Raw genomic sequence first — 17,667 nt, 5'->3', positions numbered from 1 at the left:
AAACAAACCTGTGTATACTTAAAATTGATTATAAGATAACAAACCAGTACACTGATTACTAATATATTGGTAGCCATCACTGCAAGTACAAGTAAATCCTCCGTAATAATTAAGACAAATCGCATCAGTTGAACAAGTTAAATTATTTGTGCACTCGTCAAAATCTGAATAATTAATCGAAGATAATTCATAAAAAATAAACTTTATTTAATTTAGATAATTCTAATTCAGCTAAAAGTTTGATAAAAGTTTACAATATTTTGAAAGCTTCGGTATTTTTTTAGAATTCAATTTTTTTGTTTATAATTAGTTGATTGAAAAAACTAAGTTTTAAAAGCATAAAAAGTCTTTTTAAATTTGCCAAGTTTAAAAGTAAATTTTAAAATGTCTGTAACTTTTACAATCCATAAAGTGTAAAGTTTTTATTACATAACATTACAAGCAGTTTGTTGATGTATTAAATTATTGCTTATGTAAACAAATACTAATTACCAGTACAATTAGGTGCAACTCCTGTATATCCCTGTTTGCATTGGCACAAAAAATTCCCCACATTATTTGAACATTCAGCAATCGAAATATCACCACAACCACCGTTGTTTGTTGAACATTCATTTATATCTGTAATGTTTAAATACGAATAAAAACATTTCATAAATTAATTTTATTTTTAAATTTAGTTACAACAAATTTACATACCTGTACAATTAGGTTCATTTTGGTAACCTTGGTTACACAGACATGAAAAACTTCCGTTTGTGTTAATACAAGTTGCTCTTTCTACATTTCCATCTCCACAATTTCCATTGTTCATCAAGCACTCGTTAATATCTTAGTTATCGTTTTGATTAAAAAGTGTTTAAAGTAAAACCAAAGAATTTTGAATAAAACAATGTTTTGAAAGTTCTACTTATATAGATAAAACAACATAAATCGGTTTTAAAAAGTAAGTGTTGGTATTAGAACACTGATTAAAATTTAAAACAGTTTTAAGGCTGACACTATTTAAACTTAAAAGGATAAATATAAACGCTAAATATATAACATGATAAGTCATTTTAATTAAAGTAATAATTCATAATTGAATAAATTCTTACCACTACAAATAACACCAGTTCCATTATACCCAGTATTGCAGGTACAACTGAAATTACCGACAAAATTTTGACATTGTGCGTTAACAGAACACGGGTTTGATTCAACACATTCATTGATGTCTATTATAAAATTAAAATACTGAATTAAAATTTCAGTACAAGTCTTGTTTAATGTTTGGTTTAAACAAAAACCTACGAAATTTTTTATTATACGTTTTACAAAAAGTTTTTTCTTTTTAGAAAAAGGGAGCACAGTATTTAAAAAGTCTTTAAAAAAGTTAAGTTTGTCTGTTTACTTAAAAAAAAATTTATTAAAAATAGTTTACCAAAACAAAAACTAGTTAAAACTTACTTTTAAAAGAATTATAAAATTTGGCAATAAATTATAGTATAACAAATATTTAAAAAATTAACAAGTTCGTTGTTTGATTCTGTAAACTTAGTTTAAAATAAATTAATCAAAAGAGATAAAATAGAAAATTTGCTAAAACATAATAGTAAAAATTAAAATTTAATTATACTGACCAATACAAGCAGTACCATTATAGTTGTAACCAGTATCATTACAAACACAATTATAACTTCCCATATTGTTTACACAAGTCGAATCATATGGACAAGAACCTACTTGTAAGCATTCGTCTATGTCTAAATTTGTAAAATGTTAAAATATATGAAATTTATGATTGAAACTAAATAGACTCTTTTATTTTACTTTTGTTTTGTGTGATGGAAGAATATTAATTAAACTAATATACCTGTACAAAAAAGTATTGAGTAAAAAGTAGTTTGTTTTAAAGTTTTCAAAAGTTATCAATACCATTTTATATGTCTCCTATATAAGTACTAATAACAATTTCTGTACACTTCTATAACCTATACAATCAGTTCCATTGTATGTGTAACCGGTATTAGTACAATTACAAGTAAAACTTCCATTTGAATTAATACAAGTTGAGTTTACTGGACATGAAGATACATTCAAACACTCATTTACATCTGTGTAAAAATTAAGATTAACTTAAACATAAAATTTATTTTTCATCGAAAAAAATGCAAAGACTAGTACAGTGTTTATTTTTTGGTAAGTTGTTTTGAAAACTTAGCAAAAATAAAACAACTTTTATGATAGATGAACTTTAAACTTTTCTTTAAAACTTCTACAGCAACTCATATTGCTAATAAGTATTTTTTCTAAGTTTATACTTACTCTTTAAAACAAGTTTGTGCTAACGTATTTGTACCTATTTTTCAGTATTTAAAACTAAGAAACAACTGTCACATACAAACTTAAATGTACCTGTACACAAAGGTGGTGTTCCATTGTATCCAGTTGTACATTGACAATAAAAACTAGCATATGTGTTTGTACAATTTGCAGTTATCGGGTCTCCACATCCCCCATTGTTTGTCAAGCACTCATCTATATCTACACGTGTTTGTTTGATCGTTAATAATAATTTTTGACGTTTATTATAAATTATAAATCTCATTGAAAAACACTTTTTATAATTATTAAATTTGCATTTTTTTTTTTAAAGTGCACACTCTTTGTGTAAAGTTTTATGTTTAAGTGAATTTCTGAAAATACTTTGCATTTTTCACGTACAAAAAAACACAATTAAATTAGCATATACATTAAATATCAAAATAAAAATAACTTAGTAATCTATAAACCATAACAATTAGGTGTTGTTCCATTAAATCCAGTTCTACAAGAACAACTATAATTTCCAATTGTATTTATACAAAGTGAAGAGGTTATGTTTCCACAATTTCCATTATTTGTTGAGCATTCATTAATATCTAAAACAAAATTAAAGCTTTGTATTTATTCGGGTATTTTGTTTAGTTTTTTGTTTTGTCCGTGAGTTTTTAATTAATTACAAAAGTAAGTTTAAATCTTATTAATACTAGAAATATAAATAAAAAAGATCAAACTATTATCAAGTTTCTTAAGACTTTATCATTACTATTTTGGTGCATTTTAGAAAAAAAAACAAACATCATTTTTATAGTTTTATGTTAGTTTTTTATTTCAACTAAGTGCTTTATTTAGGAGCTTAATTAGTAGATATACCTTACTTAAGAACAGTAAGTAATATACATAACCTAAAACAGCTAAGTAAATTTTCCAGTAAATTAATTTTAATTCTATAGATGAAATAGGTTTTTTAAATAAGTTCATACATCATCAGAAATATATATCACATTTCTTTTACTAACCATTACAGACCAAACCAGTTCCACTATAACCCGTATTACAAGTACAAGTAAAACTTCCAATGTTATTTTGACATACTGCATCAACTGAACATAGATTCAACAAGCATTCGTTTATATCTATTATAATTTTAAATTAAAACAAAGTTTATTTTATATGTATTATTAAACTAGTACTTACATAAAAAAAATCAAGTTAGTTGTACTGTAATTTTTCAACCAAATTCTAGCTGCTAATACTTTAAGCTGTGGCTTTGTAAAAGTATATATTTTTTATTAAATAAAAAATTTTAAGCATTTAAAACTTGCAGTTGTTGCTAAATTTAGTTTGTGAAAATCCGCCCGTTTTCTCAAAATATTGTTTATGTTTTCAAGTTTTCAAACTTGTTTAACATGATGCTACTTATTATTTTACGAGCTTTAAATGTCTTACCTATGATATTATTCTAAAGTATGTTTCGTACTTAAACTTTTTTTGTTTTTTTTATTACGTATCAACTATATTGTACTTTAAAAAAAGCTTAAATAATAGCTCTTACCTATACAACTAGTCCCATTATAATTGTACCCGTTATCATTACAAATACAATTATAACTACCCACTGTATTCACACAACTTGCATCTGATGGACATGCGTTTGACTGCAAACATTCGTCTATGTCTAAAATAAACATTAGGCTGTTTATAAAAAGTTGTTCTTAAAAATGTTCACATTTGCAAACTATTTTCAGGTTTTAAGCTTGTACAAGTTTTAAATATAATTTTTCTAAAGAATTTCGAAATTTAATTGCTGTTTTAAAAGGTAGCAGTATATAGCATGTAAAAGGTACTCAATCTGTTTTTAAAATGTCTAGTCTACTTTTGTAATATAGTTAAAATAAACTTTACGTAATCGTTTTATAGATTTTATTTGTAGTAAACGTAAAAATGTTGTTTTTTTTTAAACACTGTTTTAAATTTACGAGACACTTTTAAAAGTAACGACATACATGAGTTTAAAACAGTCATAAAGTCTTAATTAATAAATTGTTGGTGTGTTTTTATTAGAAACTAAGTTAACTACTTTTAGTTAACTCACCTATACAACTAGTTCCGTTATAACTGTATCCACTATTATTGCAATTACAAGTAAAACTTCCAACAGAGTTCATACAAGTTGAATCTCGAGGACAAACATTCGTTATTGAATTTAAACACTCGTTAAATTCTAAAATGTTTTAAAATTTGTTTAAAAAATTAACTCGATTATTATTTATAAAAGCTTATTGTTTAAAATCTAAAATGTTTAAAGTTGACTAAAACATTTATATTAAAAAAAATTCAACATTGTATTCTTCCAAAAACAACCATTCAAGGGCTAGATACCAATTCAAATCTACTTTGCATTGATAAAGAAAAAAGTTTAAATTTCAAATTCAGTCTTTTTTTTCACAAAATATATTATTTAAATGAAACAAACCAGTGCATCTAGGAGGAGTTCCAGTGTAACCTGGTCGACAATTGCAAGAAAAACTTCCATATGTGTTCGTACAAGTTGAACTTGTTTGACTTCCACAACCCCCATTGTTTGTTGAACACTCGTTTATATCTAAAGTGAAAAAAAGTTCTTGTTCGTACAACTGCTTTTAACTTTAATTCACCTGAAATATGTTAGATTTTGTAAAGATTAAGTAGTAGTGAAAAATACTGTTTTTACGTTATTAGAACACTTGTAAACTTAAGCACAATAGGAAATCATATTAAAAAAAAAAACGTTTTAAAATAATTAGTCAAATAAAAAAAAATTGCACTTTTCATGTTACTTTATGATAATGATTCATAAAAAAATTAAAATATAAACTAACCATCTTATTACTTCAGTTTTTAAATTGATTTTAGTTAGCTTACAACTTTTAGTGTTTTAAGTGTTTCGAAAATTAAACTAGCTAACTGTTCAATTTTCATCTCAGTCAAATTAAATTGTATTAACTACAAAGTTACTATTTTATAATGTTTATGTTTTTTATAGGACTTATTCTTACCACTGCATGTTAATCCAGTTCCATTGTATCCTTGTCGACAATTGCAATTAAAACTTCCAACTGTATTTGTACAATCAGCATAAATATCACAAGGACATTCCAAACACTCGTCTATATCTGTTTATACACAATGTAAAAAATTAAAAAGAATCTATAAAAAGCCCTTTTTTAACAGAAAGTCTAGTTATTTTCAGTGAAAGTATAAGTTTTGGCGTATTTCTTGCTTAACAGGTTAAAAATTCTAATTCTGTATTTAATTCATTTTCGAATTTTATGCTTTATATATTTTGATATAACTTTTTGAATTCATTATGAGAAGCAATTTAACACAACTGCTTTGTATCAAAAGTATTTTTTCACGGTTAAAAGGTCAATTTTGTTTGTGATTTTAATCTAGCTTTAGTGTATTGTATTTGTACATGTTGCAAAAAAAGATACATAATATTAACATAAGTATTTTTGTTTAACTTTAACTTACCAACACAGCTAACTCCATTATATTCGAATCCATTATAGATACAAGAACAATTAAAACTTCCAATTGAGTTAGTACAAACAGAATTACTTGGACAAGTATCTGGCTGTAAACACTCGTCAACATCTAAAATAAATATTTTTTTTCTTTTAAGTATAAAAATATGCTTCACTTTTTTACATTCTATAAGTGTTATTTAATTCTTTTAGTTTAAAAAAAAAGTTTAACTTTAACTTTTTCTATGAAGTAGTACAAGTATACAAACCAGTACACTGATTACTAATATATTGGTAGCCATCACTGCAAGTACAAGTAAATCCTCCGTAATAATTAAGACAAATCGCATCAGTTGAACAAGTTGAATTATTTGTACACTCGTCAAAATCTGAAAAAAATATTAGGTTGATTTCACTTTAAATTGAATTTAGTTGTTTACAAGAGAAATAATCATTTTATTTATTACTTATTAAGGTATAATATTCACAAGCACCTACAAAGCTTTGGTGTTTTTTTATTTAATGAATTTTCAAAAAAAAATCTGGGTTTGAAACAAGATATTTGAGTACTTAATATTGTTAGATTTAAGATTTTCTAAAGGTTTGTATTCTTGAAGTTTCAATCTTTTAGGAGCATTATATGCACAAATTTTAAGCAGTCTAGTTTAAAAATATATTTTAAGTATTCTTGATTAATAATTCAAGAATTAATTACCAGTACAATTAGGTGCAATTCCTGTGTATCCCTGTTTGCATTGGCACGAAAAATTCCCCACATTATTTGAACATTCAGCAATCGAAATATCACCACAACCTCCGTTGTTTGTTGAACATTCGTTTATATCTGTAGTGTTTAGATATAAAAAAAAAATCTAATGAGTTTAAATTTTGTTTTTAGATTTCGTTATTACAAATTTACATACCTGTACAATTAGGTTCATTTTGATAACCTTGGTTACACAGACATGAAAAACTTCCGTTTGTGTTAATACAAGTTGCTCTTTCTACATTTCCATCCCCACAATTTCCATTGTTTATCAAGCACTCGTCAATATCTTGATTGATGTGTTAATCAAAAAGTGTTTGAAGTATAAAAAACGAACTTTTAATTTAGTTTAACATATAAAAAAACTCTATTTATACAGATAAAATAATATAAACGGTTTTTCGAAAGTAAGTGTTGTAATTAAAATACTAACTAAAATTTTAAATAATTTTAAGGCTGACACCATTTAAACTAAAAATGATAAATATAAAACCTCAATATATATATATATATATAATAAGTCATTTTAATTCAAGTAATAAATCATAATTGAAAAAAATCTTACCATTACAAATAACACCGGTTCCATTATACCCAGTATTGCAGGTACAACTGAAATTACCGAAAAAATTTTGACATTGTGCGTTGACAGAACACGGGTTTGATTCCACACATTCATTGATGTCTATTTCAAAGTTTTTAAACACAATAAATTGCATTTTAAATTTTTTTTGATTATTTAAGAAGCTCGAGATTTTTTAAGCACATAATAACAATATATTTCTATGAGTTGGCAAAACAATTAGAACAGAAATAAAAAAAATAAAAAAAACGTAAAATACTTGAATTTGCCTGTTAACGTTTAAAAATGTTAATTAAAACAGTTTTCTGAAACAAATGAAGTTTTAATAGCAAAACAAAATCTAGTTACACCTTTATTCAAAATAAATCATAAATGTTTATTAAAACTTACCAATACAAGCAGTACCATTATAGTTGTAACCAGTATCATTGCAAATGCAATTATAACTTCCCATATTATTTACACATGTCGAATCAAATGGACAAGAACCTACTTGTAAGCATTCGTTTATATCTAAATAGTGATGGTACATTATATTAGTTTTATGTTTGACATTAAATAGACTTTTTTGTTTTGTTGTAGTTTTATATAGCTGTAAAGATATTAATTACGCTAATGAACATGTAAAAAAATAAAGTTACTTTATATATTAGTTTATTTTGAATTTTGTTTTTGAACAGCAACTTTAATAATGTTTTATCTATCTTCTATATAGATAAACGGTGTTCTTAACACTAACCTATACAATCAGTTCCATTGTATGTGTAACCGCTATTAATACAATTACAAGTGAAACTTCCATTTGAATTAATACAAGTTGAGTTTACTGGACATGAAGATACATTCAAGCATTCATTCACATCTGTATAAAACTTTGAACTAACATTGGTTTCACAAAATTATAGAATAAACAACAACATTTTTTTAAAATTACTTAGAATACTAAACTAAATTAAAACTAATTATTAAAAGAAAAATAAATTAATTTTTACAGTTATTTCTACTGTTAATAACACTGTATTTAAGTTTTTAACAAACTGTTTTACCTAACACATACAAACTTATACGTACCTGTACACAGGGGTGGTGTTCCATTGTATCCAGTTGTACATTGACAATAAAAACTTGCATATGTGTTTGTACAATTTGCAGTCATCGGGTCTCCACATCCCCCATTGTTTGTCAAGCATTCATCTACATCTGCATTTATTTATTTGATTGTTAATTGGAACTTCTTAATTGCAAGATTTTAAATTTAAAATCATTAAAACTCACTACACTTTGGATGAGTCATAGTTTATTTGTTTTCACTAAAAAAAGCACATTCAAGTATTTTATAAATAAAAAAGAAATTTATTTAGTAAAATTTAAAAAGTATTTATTTAAATTTTAAACGATACAAGCAAAGTAAAGGTTTGATATAAAATGCTAAAAAAAGTTTAATTTAGTAAATAACAAACCATAACAATTAGGTGTTGTTCCACGAAAACCAGTTCTACAAGAACAACTATAACTTCCAATTGTATTTATACAAAGTGAAGAGGTTATGTTTCCACAATTTTCGTTATTTGTTAAACATTCATTTATATCTAAAACAGTATCAAAAAATTCGATGTAGTTTACCTATTAGAACTTTTTGATATTTTTCATTACCTATTAATTTTTATTATTCTTTAAAAAGTAATTCTTTTTCCAAACTATAAATATCTCAAAAAAGTTATAATAAAACATTTTTTAAAATAACAAAAATTTAATTTTTGTATGCGTTACTTTTACTTGTACAGCTTTAGTTAAAGAGCTACTTATTTAATGTTTACTATCGATCGTTTTTTTATACATTTTGTTTTTTTAAATATTATAGTTTACTTAAAATAATCATAGCTTTGGACAGCATACTTACGAAACACACAAATGAAATTAAACAAAAAACGTATAAAAATAAAGTTCTTTCAGATATCAAATTTATGTTTCTAACCATTACAGACTGAACCAGATCCATTATAACCAGTGTTACAAGTACAAGTAAAACTTCCAATATTATTTTGACATACTGCATTAACTGAACATGGATTTGACAAGCATTCATTTACGTCTATTAATATTATATTTTTTAATTAAGCTGCTAATTTTTTGTATTTAATTGTACTAAAGATCTAATAAGCACTTCTACATACATAACAACTTAAATTATAAACATTTGTCAGTTTTATATGTATTAGTATATTAAGTATATTATTTTATAGTTCCAAACCAATGTTAGTGACAAATTTTACTGAAACAGTTTATACTTTAATATGCCGTTAAAAATATAAGTAATAAAGCAAAAAAAAACGAAATTGTTATGTTTGAGTTTGATAGATTAGCAACAAATTAGCGCTTATTTATCTTTGTATAAAGTTTAGAAGAAATTTGAAAAGTTTTACTTTATAGTTAACAATATCTCTCTTGCAAGTTATTTTAGTAAAATGTCGGTAATGCTCAGCAGGTTTTTAATTCAGTATAATAAATTACAAACTTATTTTGATTACTAATGCAGTAGGTTATTTAGTTCAACGCTTGATTTGTTCAAACGACTAAAACTTTTGAACTTTTATATATAATATACTTTATTGAATGACAATAAGCGCTCAAAAAGTGTAGTTCGAGAACTTGGTGCACGAAGAACCTTTCGTACCCTTATATAAGATACAAGGGTACTTATACATAACTGTATTGGTTACAATTTAAAAATAAAAAAACCAACAAAGTCTGTTTTAAAAATTTAAACAAAACAATTTAAATGTTCATGATTTTGTCTTTAGTTTTGTCAAGCAATGTTTTAGCTCATACGATATAAAATGGATAGCTGTCAAATTTGCACGAACGTACAAAATTGCACTAGGGGACAAAATTGCACGAAAGGTCACTTTTTCACAAAGACACTTTTGCACGGAGACATTTTTGCACGGGCTGATTTTTTTTTTTAATTTATTTTTTTTTATAGTATCATTGTTACCCCCAATCCAAACCCTCAGTAAGTAACTTAATTTTATTTATTTTTTTTTTTCATTTTTATCCCTTACCCTTACCCTCGGTGGGTTTTTTTTTATTATTAATTTTTTATTTATTCTTTTTTTTTTCTATTTTTTATTATTTATTTTTTCATATTTATTTTTACTATCACTGTTACCCCTATCCCTTTCCCTCGGTCAGTTACTTTTTTCTTTTAGTTTGTTTATTAATTTATCTTTTAGTTTTTTTTCTGCTATTTTTTAAATTTTTTTTACTCTCGTGCAAAAATGACCCTCCGTGCAAAATTGTCTTCGTGAAACTTTGTCCTCTTGTGGAAATTTGTCTTAGTGCAAAAGTATCTTCGTGCAATTTTGTGCCCTCGTGCAGTTTTGTCCTCGTGCAATTAAGTAATCTCGGGCAATTTTTTCTTCATACAGTTTTGACCCGTTCCCATATAAAATATATAGTAAAATATAGTACAAAGACATTATTAAAAGAAAACTTACCAACGCAACTAGTCCTATTATAATTGTACCCGTTATTATTACAAACACAATTATAACTTCCAACAGTATTCACACAACTTGCATCTAATGGACATGCGTTTGACTGCAAACATTCGTCGATATCTAAAATAAATAAGCATATACTTGTTTGACAGTAACCTTTTAGCCTCATTTTTTACTGCGTAAACTTATTTATCTAAAAATTAATTTTTATAAACTTAGTTTTTAGTGATAAACATGGCTTAAGTATTAAAACTTATAAAACTGTTACGTAATTGATGCAAAATTAGTGTATCTTATATTTTACGTAGAAAAAACCACAATAAGAGCCACAAAACTTCACCTATACAACTAGTTCCATTATAACTGTATCCACTATCATTGCAGTTACAAGTAAAACTTCCAACAGAATTCACACAAGTTGAATCTTGAGGACAAACATTCGTTGTTGAGTTCAAACACTCGTTGAAATCTAAAATGTTTAAAAGTTTGTTAAAAATGAATAGACTAAATCATTATTTTTTCACAAAAAATATTGTTTAAATGAAACAAACCAGTGCAGCTAGGAGGGTTTCCAGTGTAACCTGGTCGACAATTGCAAGAAAAACTTCCATATGTGTTCGTACAAGTTGAACTTGTTTGATTTCCACAACCCCCGTTGTTTGTTGAACACTCGTTTATATCTATTATTTATTTTAGTTACAACTATTTTTCATTGTTTTTAATTTAAAAACTTAAAAAGCTTAAATTTTTTTAATAGAATAAAAATGGGAACCGCTCAGTTCCAACCCTCGCACAATTCCCACCCGATCAAGTCTGAAAACAAGCTTACCGACCAAGGGTGAGGGTTAGAGGTAACAATGATAGCAAAAAACAAACAAAAAAAATCAAATGAAGTAATAGTGGTTAATAAATAAAGAATGAAAAAAATCGGGTGGGAATCGTGAGTATACCCATAAGCATACATGAAGTTTTCAAGTTAGCAAAAAGCTTTCTGAAAGTATTACCTAACAACCAAGCGGGTTACATAGAATAAACATTTTTTTTTACATGCAATTTTTTTTTTTGAATAAAAAACTACAAAAAAGACTAAAGTGCTTTACTTTAACAAATGCTTTTCTTTTTATAACATCTTGTATTTAAATTTATTTTTATTAAGCACTTTAAACTTGCATATGAATTATGAAATGCATGTTTTTCACTTGAAAGAAGCTTTTTGCATTAAAATAAGTATGCATCATTCTAAAATCTCTTAGTAAAAAAAATGTCATCGTATTATTATATAAGCTGTATTCGTAAAAATTATTAAATGAGTTTTGTAGAAAAAATTTACTTGTACGCATCTTTTGTACAACAAACTAATTTTATAATACTAAAAGAATTAAGAAGCAAAGTTTAATGAAATGAACAAAAATGAAATTATAAGGCTAAAAGTTATGGTGATCTCTGTACGAACTTTAAATTCTAAAGTGTTTTATTACAAACCTTTTTTTAATTTGTGAGGTAACTTTAAATTTTAGTTTGTTGTATTAAACTAAAACACAAACAAACAATTTGAAACTTATATTTAGTTTTAAAAGTTATTTTAAAAATTTCGTAACACACCAGCACAGTTAGGAGATGTTCCACGAAAACCAGTTCTACAGCTACAACTATAACTTCCAATTGTATTTGTACAAAGTGAGGAGGTTATGTTTCCACAATTTCCATTATTTGTTAAACATTCGTTGACATCTATTAGATAAAAATTTAAATGGTAGTGATTGTTTTCTTTATTTAAGTAATTTTTTCAAAAAAAAATGATTACAGAGAATTTTTCTTTTATACTTTCGGTCAACTTATTTGGTAAGCTTTATACTTAAGTATACTAATTGTTTAAAAAATGACAATAATATTTTATTTAACAAATTTTTACTGCTTATTTAACAAATCAATTACATTGTACGAAAAAAATTCAATTTTATTATTATAAGTACATAGAAAACTGTAGGATATATCTTGATGTACTCTCAAATATTTTGATCCTTTACTTTATAATGTTTTGAGTTTAAAATGGTTTTAATTAAATAAAATAAAATTTAATAATGATTAATTGATACCTTTTCATTTAGTAAATCGGTTTAAGTGTGAATAAAACTACCAAAGCTTATAACACACACAACACATTTTTGTAACCTACTTTTAGAAGAAAGTTTTTAAGCTACATGAATTAAGTTAAGAAACTACTTATATACAAGTTTCTTAAAATGCTTTGTATCATGACGTATTTGCGGAAAAGTAAATAAAAATCAACTGTGACGTAACAAACCTATTGTGTTTGTTCGAATTTGCAGCCTGAAACCGGAATACACGACCGAGTAGTCGGTCCTGAACTGGACTCTCACTTGTTGTGACGTAACAAAAACGTCGGAAGGTAATGAACTTCCACAGTACGTGTTCTAAAGTTTAAATTGCTAGCTACAGAGTATGTAAACAATGAAAAAAAATAACAAACACTTTTTATGATCTTTTATGATTCGGTTTTGTACTATTATATGTTATTTTTTAATCCAACTGAGGTAATTTTTTAGAGAAAAACGATATTATAAGCAGGTTTAGTATTTAAAATAACTAACCGTGTTACCATTTACGTACAATACAAGTGCGTCATAGCCACAGTTACTTTGATATTCAAGGTAGAAAGAAATGAATCTGATTTCTATTGACTGTTAAAATAAAAACTTTTAAATCTATATTCATAGCTTAAAAAAACAAAAAGGAGTTACTGTTTAAGGTATCATCAAATATCATGATACCAATACAATAAAAGGATTTTTAATTTTTTTCTTGTTTGTATAGATTAACTAAGTTTACCTTGTTAACTTAATCCGCTAAAGCTTGTTTTGATTCTTGCAACCATATTTCAGTACAAAACTTTGAAAATATTTTTTTTGTTCAAAGTTAAATTTTACTGACTCACGTTTAATAAAAACTGCGATTCGTTGATAACAGTTATAAAGGTTTCATGATAGGTGTACAGTAAATTGCTCTTTAGTTGTTCATACTTTTGTAGGTGTTTAGTAAACGAAGGAGTTAACAACAAAAACTAGCTTTTAAATACTAACAAGTTTATTTTTACCTGACCGGCTGCGGGGTTGATGTATGTTTGGCAGTTTAAATTGTTGTTGTAGTTTCCTGGATAGTTGGGTGAAACTAGAAAGCCGTTTGTTTCCCGAAAATTACTGGTACGGCAAATGTCGGCATTGTCTATATTTAAAATTGTACTTAATGTTGTTATTTTAATTTTAAAGTACCAAAATGTACAAATGCTATTAAAGTTTCAAACTCAAGCTGTGATTTATTAAGACAAGTAGTGATTGTTGTATTTAAAACGACAACTTCATGAAGTTTAGTTTATTTTTAGATTGTCACAAAACAACTGATGTAAAACTTTTATAACATGCAATTTGTTTCAATATATAAACTTTAGAATACAACTCATTCAAAATTTCACAAACGTATACATAAAAAATGACCAAAAATATATTTTCATTTAGTCACATAAAACTTGATAGATTTCTTAACGGAAATATTTAAGTACAACTTAATGTTTAAGTTTTGTACAACTAAACGGTGTTTAATTTACTAAACAATAAAATTAAATTTACCCATTTTGTACAAATTCACCAAGTTAGGGTTTTTTGGAACTTTTTTATGTACCCCTGGTAACTGGATAATACCACCAGAAATTGCGCTCTTCGTTAGTTCATCATTGGTTCCTGTTATATATTGACATAAAAACTTTTTTTTTACTTTGAAGCAAAAGTTTAATTTTTTACGTTAGTTGTATTAGCTTACACTTAAAATTTTAATTACACTTGAATAAAAAAATACTATTAATCATTTTTGCAAACATAAGTATTATATACTTATACAACCCACCATATAAAAGCTTTTTTTCAAGACAAGAAATCTTTCAATGATTAATAAAATATGAAAAATTTCAATTAGGCTGTTCTATTTGAAAAACATAATTTAAATCCTTACAATGAATGTTTAAACTTTGGCAGCATTATAAGTTTTAAGTTGTACAGTATATATTTGTACCTAAATAAAACTTTTTTTTTACTTTAGGTCTAAGTATTGTAAATTTCGTTTTACTACAAACTTTGTTTACATCTTACCTAAAGTTTTATTTCTGCTAATTGCATTTATTTCAAGTGTGAAAAAGTACAGAAGAATAAAAAACTGTAGTGTTACCATTTTACAAGACTTCATTCTGAAAAGTTATTTAAATTTTTTAATTATACTTTTTTTTTATAAAAAGTTTGAACAATTATTTAAGTTACTTATATTGAAAGCAGAAAGACTGTCAAAAATTTCTATTTAAAACAAAGGTTTTGTCCGTTTATAGACGATATATACTATAATAACTTTTTTTTGTAACCACTAATAAAGTTTTATTGTGTTTATACTGAAATTAACTCAAAAAAAGTTTTTTACCTAAAATAAACTTTTTTTTTATATATTATGCTAAATTTTTTTGTTTGGTTTTTTGTTTAACTGTAAAATGCTACTTGCCATACTGTTATCTAAACGTTTAAACAAAAAACTTTTGTTCTTCTATTTAATAATTTTTTTAAGATAGAATAAGTTTGTGGAATAGTAAAAACAAGATGAAAATATTTAAAGATATTTAAAAGTTTTAAAAAACAAAGCTTTCAAAACTTAAAAAAAAATAAACGTATGTAAAACTGGTATGAAATAATGTTTTTAAAACAAGATGAGCTAGAAAATTATTAAAATTACAGCAGTAGTAAAACTTATCAACTAAAAAACAAGTAATGCTTAGCTTTTATATTTAGTTTGTAAAAACATTATTACTATTTTAGCAAAGTCTGCTACTTACTAACTCAAAAGACGCAGTTTTATATTGTAAAGCCTTATAGATAACACGCATTAGCCTTAATAGCGTTTACAAAGAATTGACGAATTATCTGAGTAAAAAGATTTTTACAGACAAAGTCGGAAAAAAATTAAATTAGTTTCTTTCTAAAGTATTTTGGTAGAATGTTACATATATAAATAGGTGTATTTTATAATATAAATTAGTTTGACTTTTGGCTTTAAATCTTACGATAACTAAGGTTAGAGTTGAACAGTATTACTGAAAAGCGTTCTAAATATTTCACTTTTTTTATACTTGAAAAATAATTTCAAAACTTCAAAGACTTAATGAAATTTTTTTAACAAATATTTCCTATTTATTTTCTTAGTTTTCAAAAATACTTTTCTTATAATTTTAGGAATTCGCTTATCATTTTTGAACATTTGTAATGTTTTCTTACTCAAATATATATGATTAACTGTTGTAAATCAGAATTGGTTCAAATACTAAATATAAGTAAAACTAGGTACAACGTTTTTTGGAATTGTTTGGATTTAAGTCGGAGAAATAATTTTGTTATAAATGCATACTAAAGTACATCCGTTATTTGATTACTAGATAATACTTTCTAAACTATAAATTTAAAACCAAAAATAGTTAATTATTTTTTACATAAGTTCTTGGCTTTTGTTTTGTCCTCATGCTTGCTAGTCAAAATATTTGAGATTTTTGAGTTTGTATAAAACTGAAGCTGGTTAAAAATTTAGAATTAACTAAATACTTTTTAAAGATTTTCTTCTGGGTTTTTATACAAGTTTAGTAAAATATTTAGTTATGTGTAAGTATTTACTAAATCTCATTATTCACAACGTTTTGAATGTAAATAAGTTAGTTGATTAATTTTAACATAAATAAATCCGGCAGGTTTTTTTTTGATTCCAACCAAATCTTATTTTGAAAAACTGTTCAGCATTCAGCCATATCCTAACTTCTGGATTTGGTAGATCACTAACCTTAAAAGAAATACTTAAGTTTTTTTATGTTGTTTTTGCGAGTCTTTTTTAGAAAAAGTTTATGAAGAACTTTGTGTAATTTTTGAACTAAAAAAGTTGCAACAAATAGCTAAATTAAAACTTATATAACTTCAAAAAATTCGAAGTAGAAAAGAAACAAAAACAGTTTTGAAGCCCAGTATTGTCCGACTAAGCGTAAAACTTTGTTTGGTCTTGTATTTACCAAAAAAGTTATAGCCATTTGAAATATGCTTTATGCTGAATAACCGTTTTTACTTTTTTATAAAAACAAGGTCTTATATTTTTTTTACAGGGCCATGTTTACAATAAAAAATTGTAGTTATTTTTTTTTATCAAACCACTAGTCTTTAGTGATAACAATTTATTTACTCTTAAAACCTTATAACAACACTTACAAATTTTCTTAAAAGCTGTGTAACAGAAGTTTGAGGTTAATAAAAAAGTTAGACCCGTTAGTTGTTTTCAAAAACTAATAAAACAATACTTTTTAAACTTAATACATAAGTTTAATTCAAGAAAGAACACTTAACTTCTTTTACTATTGTTTTGTTAAAAAAGTTAAATTTTTTCAAATATATATTTTTCGTGTACAATCACTTCATTAAGCCTCAAAAACATTAATGATACGAAAAATCCATGTATATATAAAGTTTATACATTATGGTTAAAAATAGCTGTTTTCTGTACTCTTATTTTAATCACTCTACTATCACACTAAGACTACAGAACACATTTGATGAACATTCAAAAATTTTCCTAATTTAACTTCTTAAGGTGGTATTGCGACTTATCATATTTTCAAAGTTTGTCTATATCCAAGCTACCACTATCATAAAAACGAAGCATTAAAACTTAAACAGAGAGTTATTTAAGTGTTATAACTTTAAATGATTCAAAGTTTTACATTAGTTTACAAATTGTACAAAATTATTCTCACAGTGTCGTTAGTACTAAATAAATTAACTTTATTTTTGTTTAATACTAAATATGAGGTTAAAAAATATTATTTTAATGGTCATAATTAGTAGTAATATTACCTTTTTTCAATTTATAAGTCTCTAAAATTAGTTTTTTACCTTAAAACTCAATATTTTTTTATTCTACATT

Source organism: Thalia democratica, chromosome 5 (genome assembly GCF_965202585.1).
Source record: "Thalia democratica chromosome 5, ktThaDemo2.hap1.1, whole genome shotgun sequence".
Lineage (NCBI taxonomy): Eukaryota > Metazoa > Chordata > Thaliacea > Salpida > Salpidae > Thalia > Thalia democratica.
The sequence above is the reverse complement of the archived record's forward strand: the minus strand, read 5'-3'. Positions refer to the sequence as shown.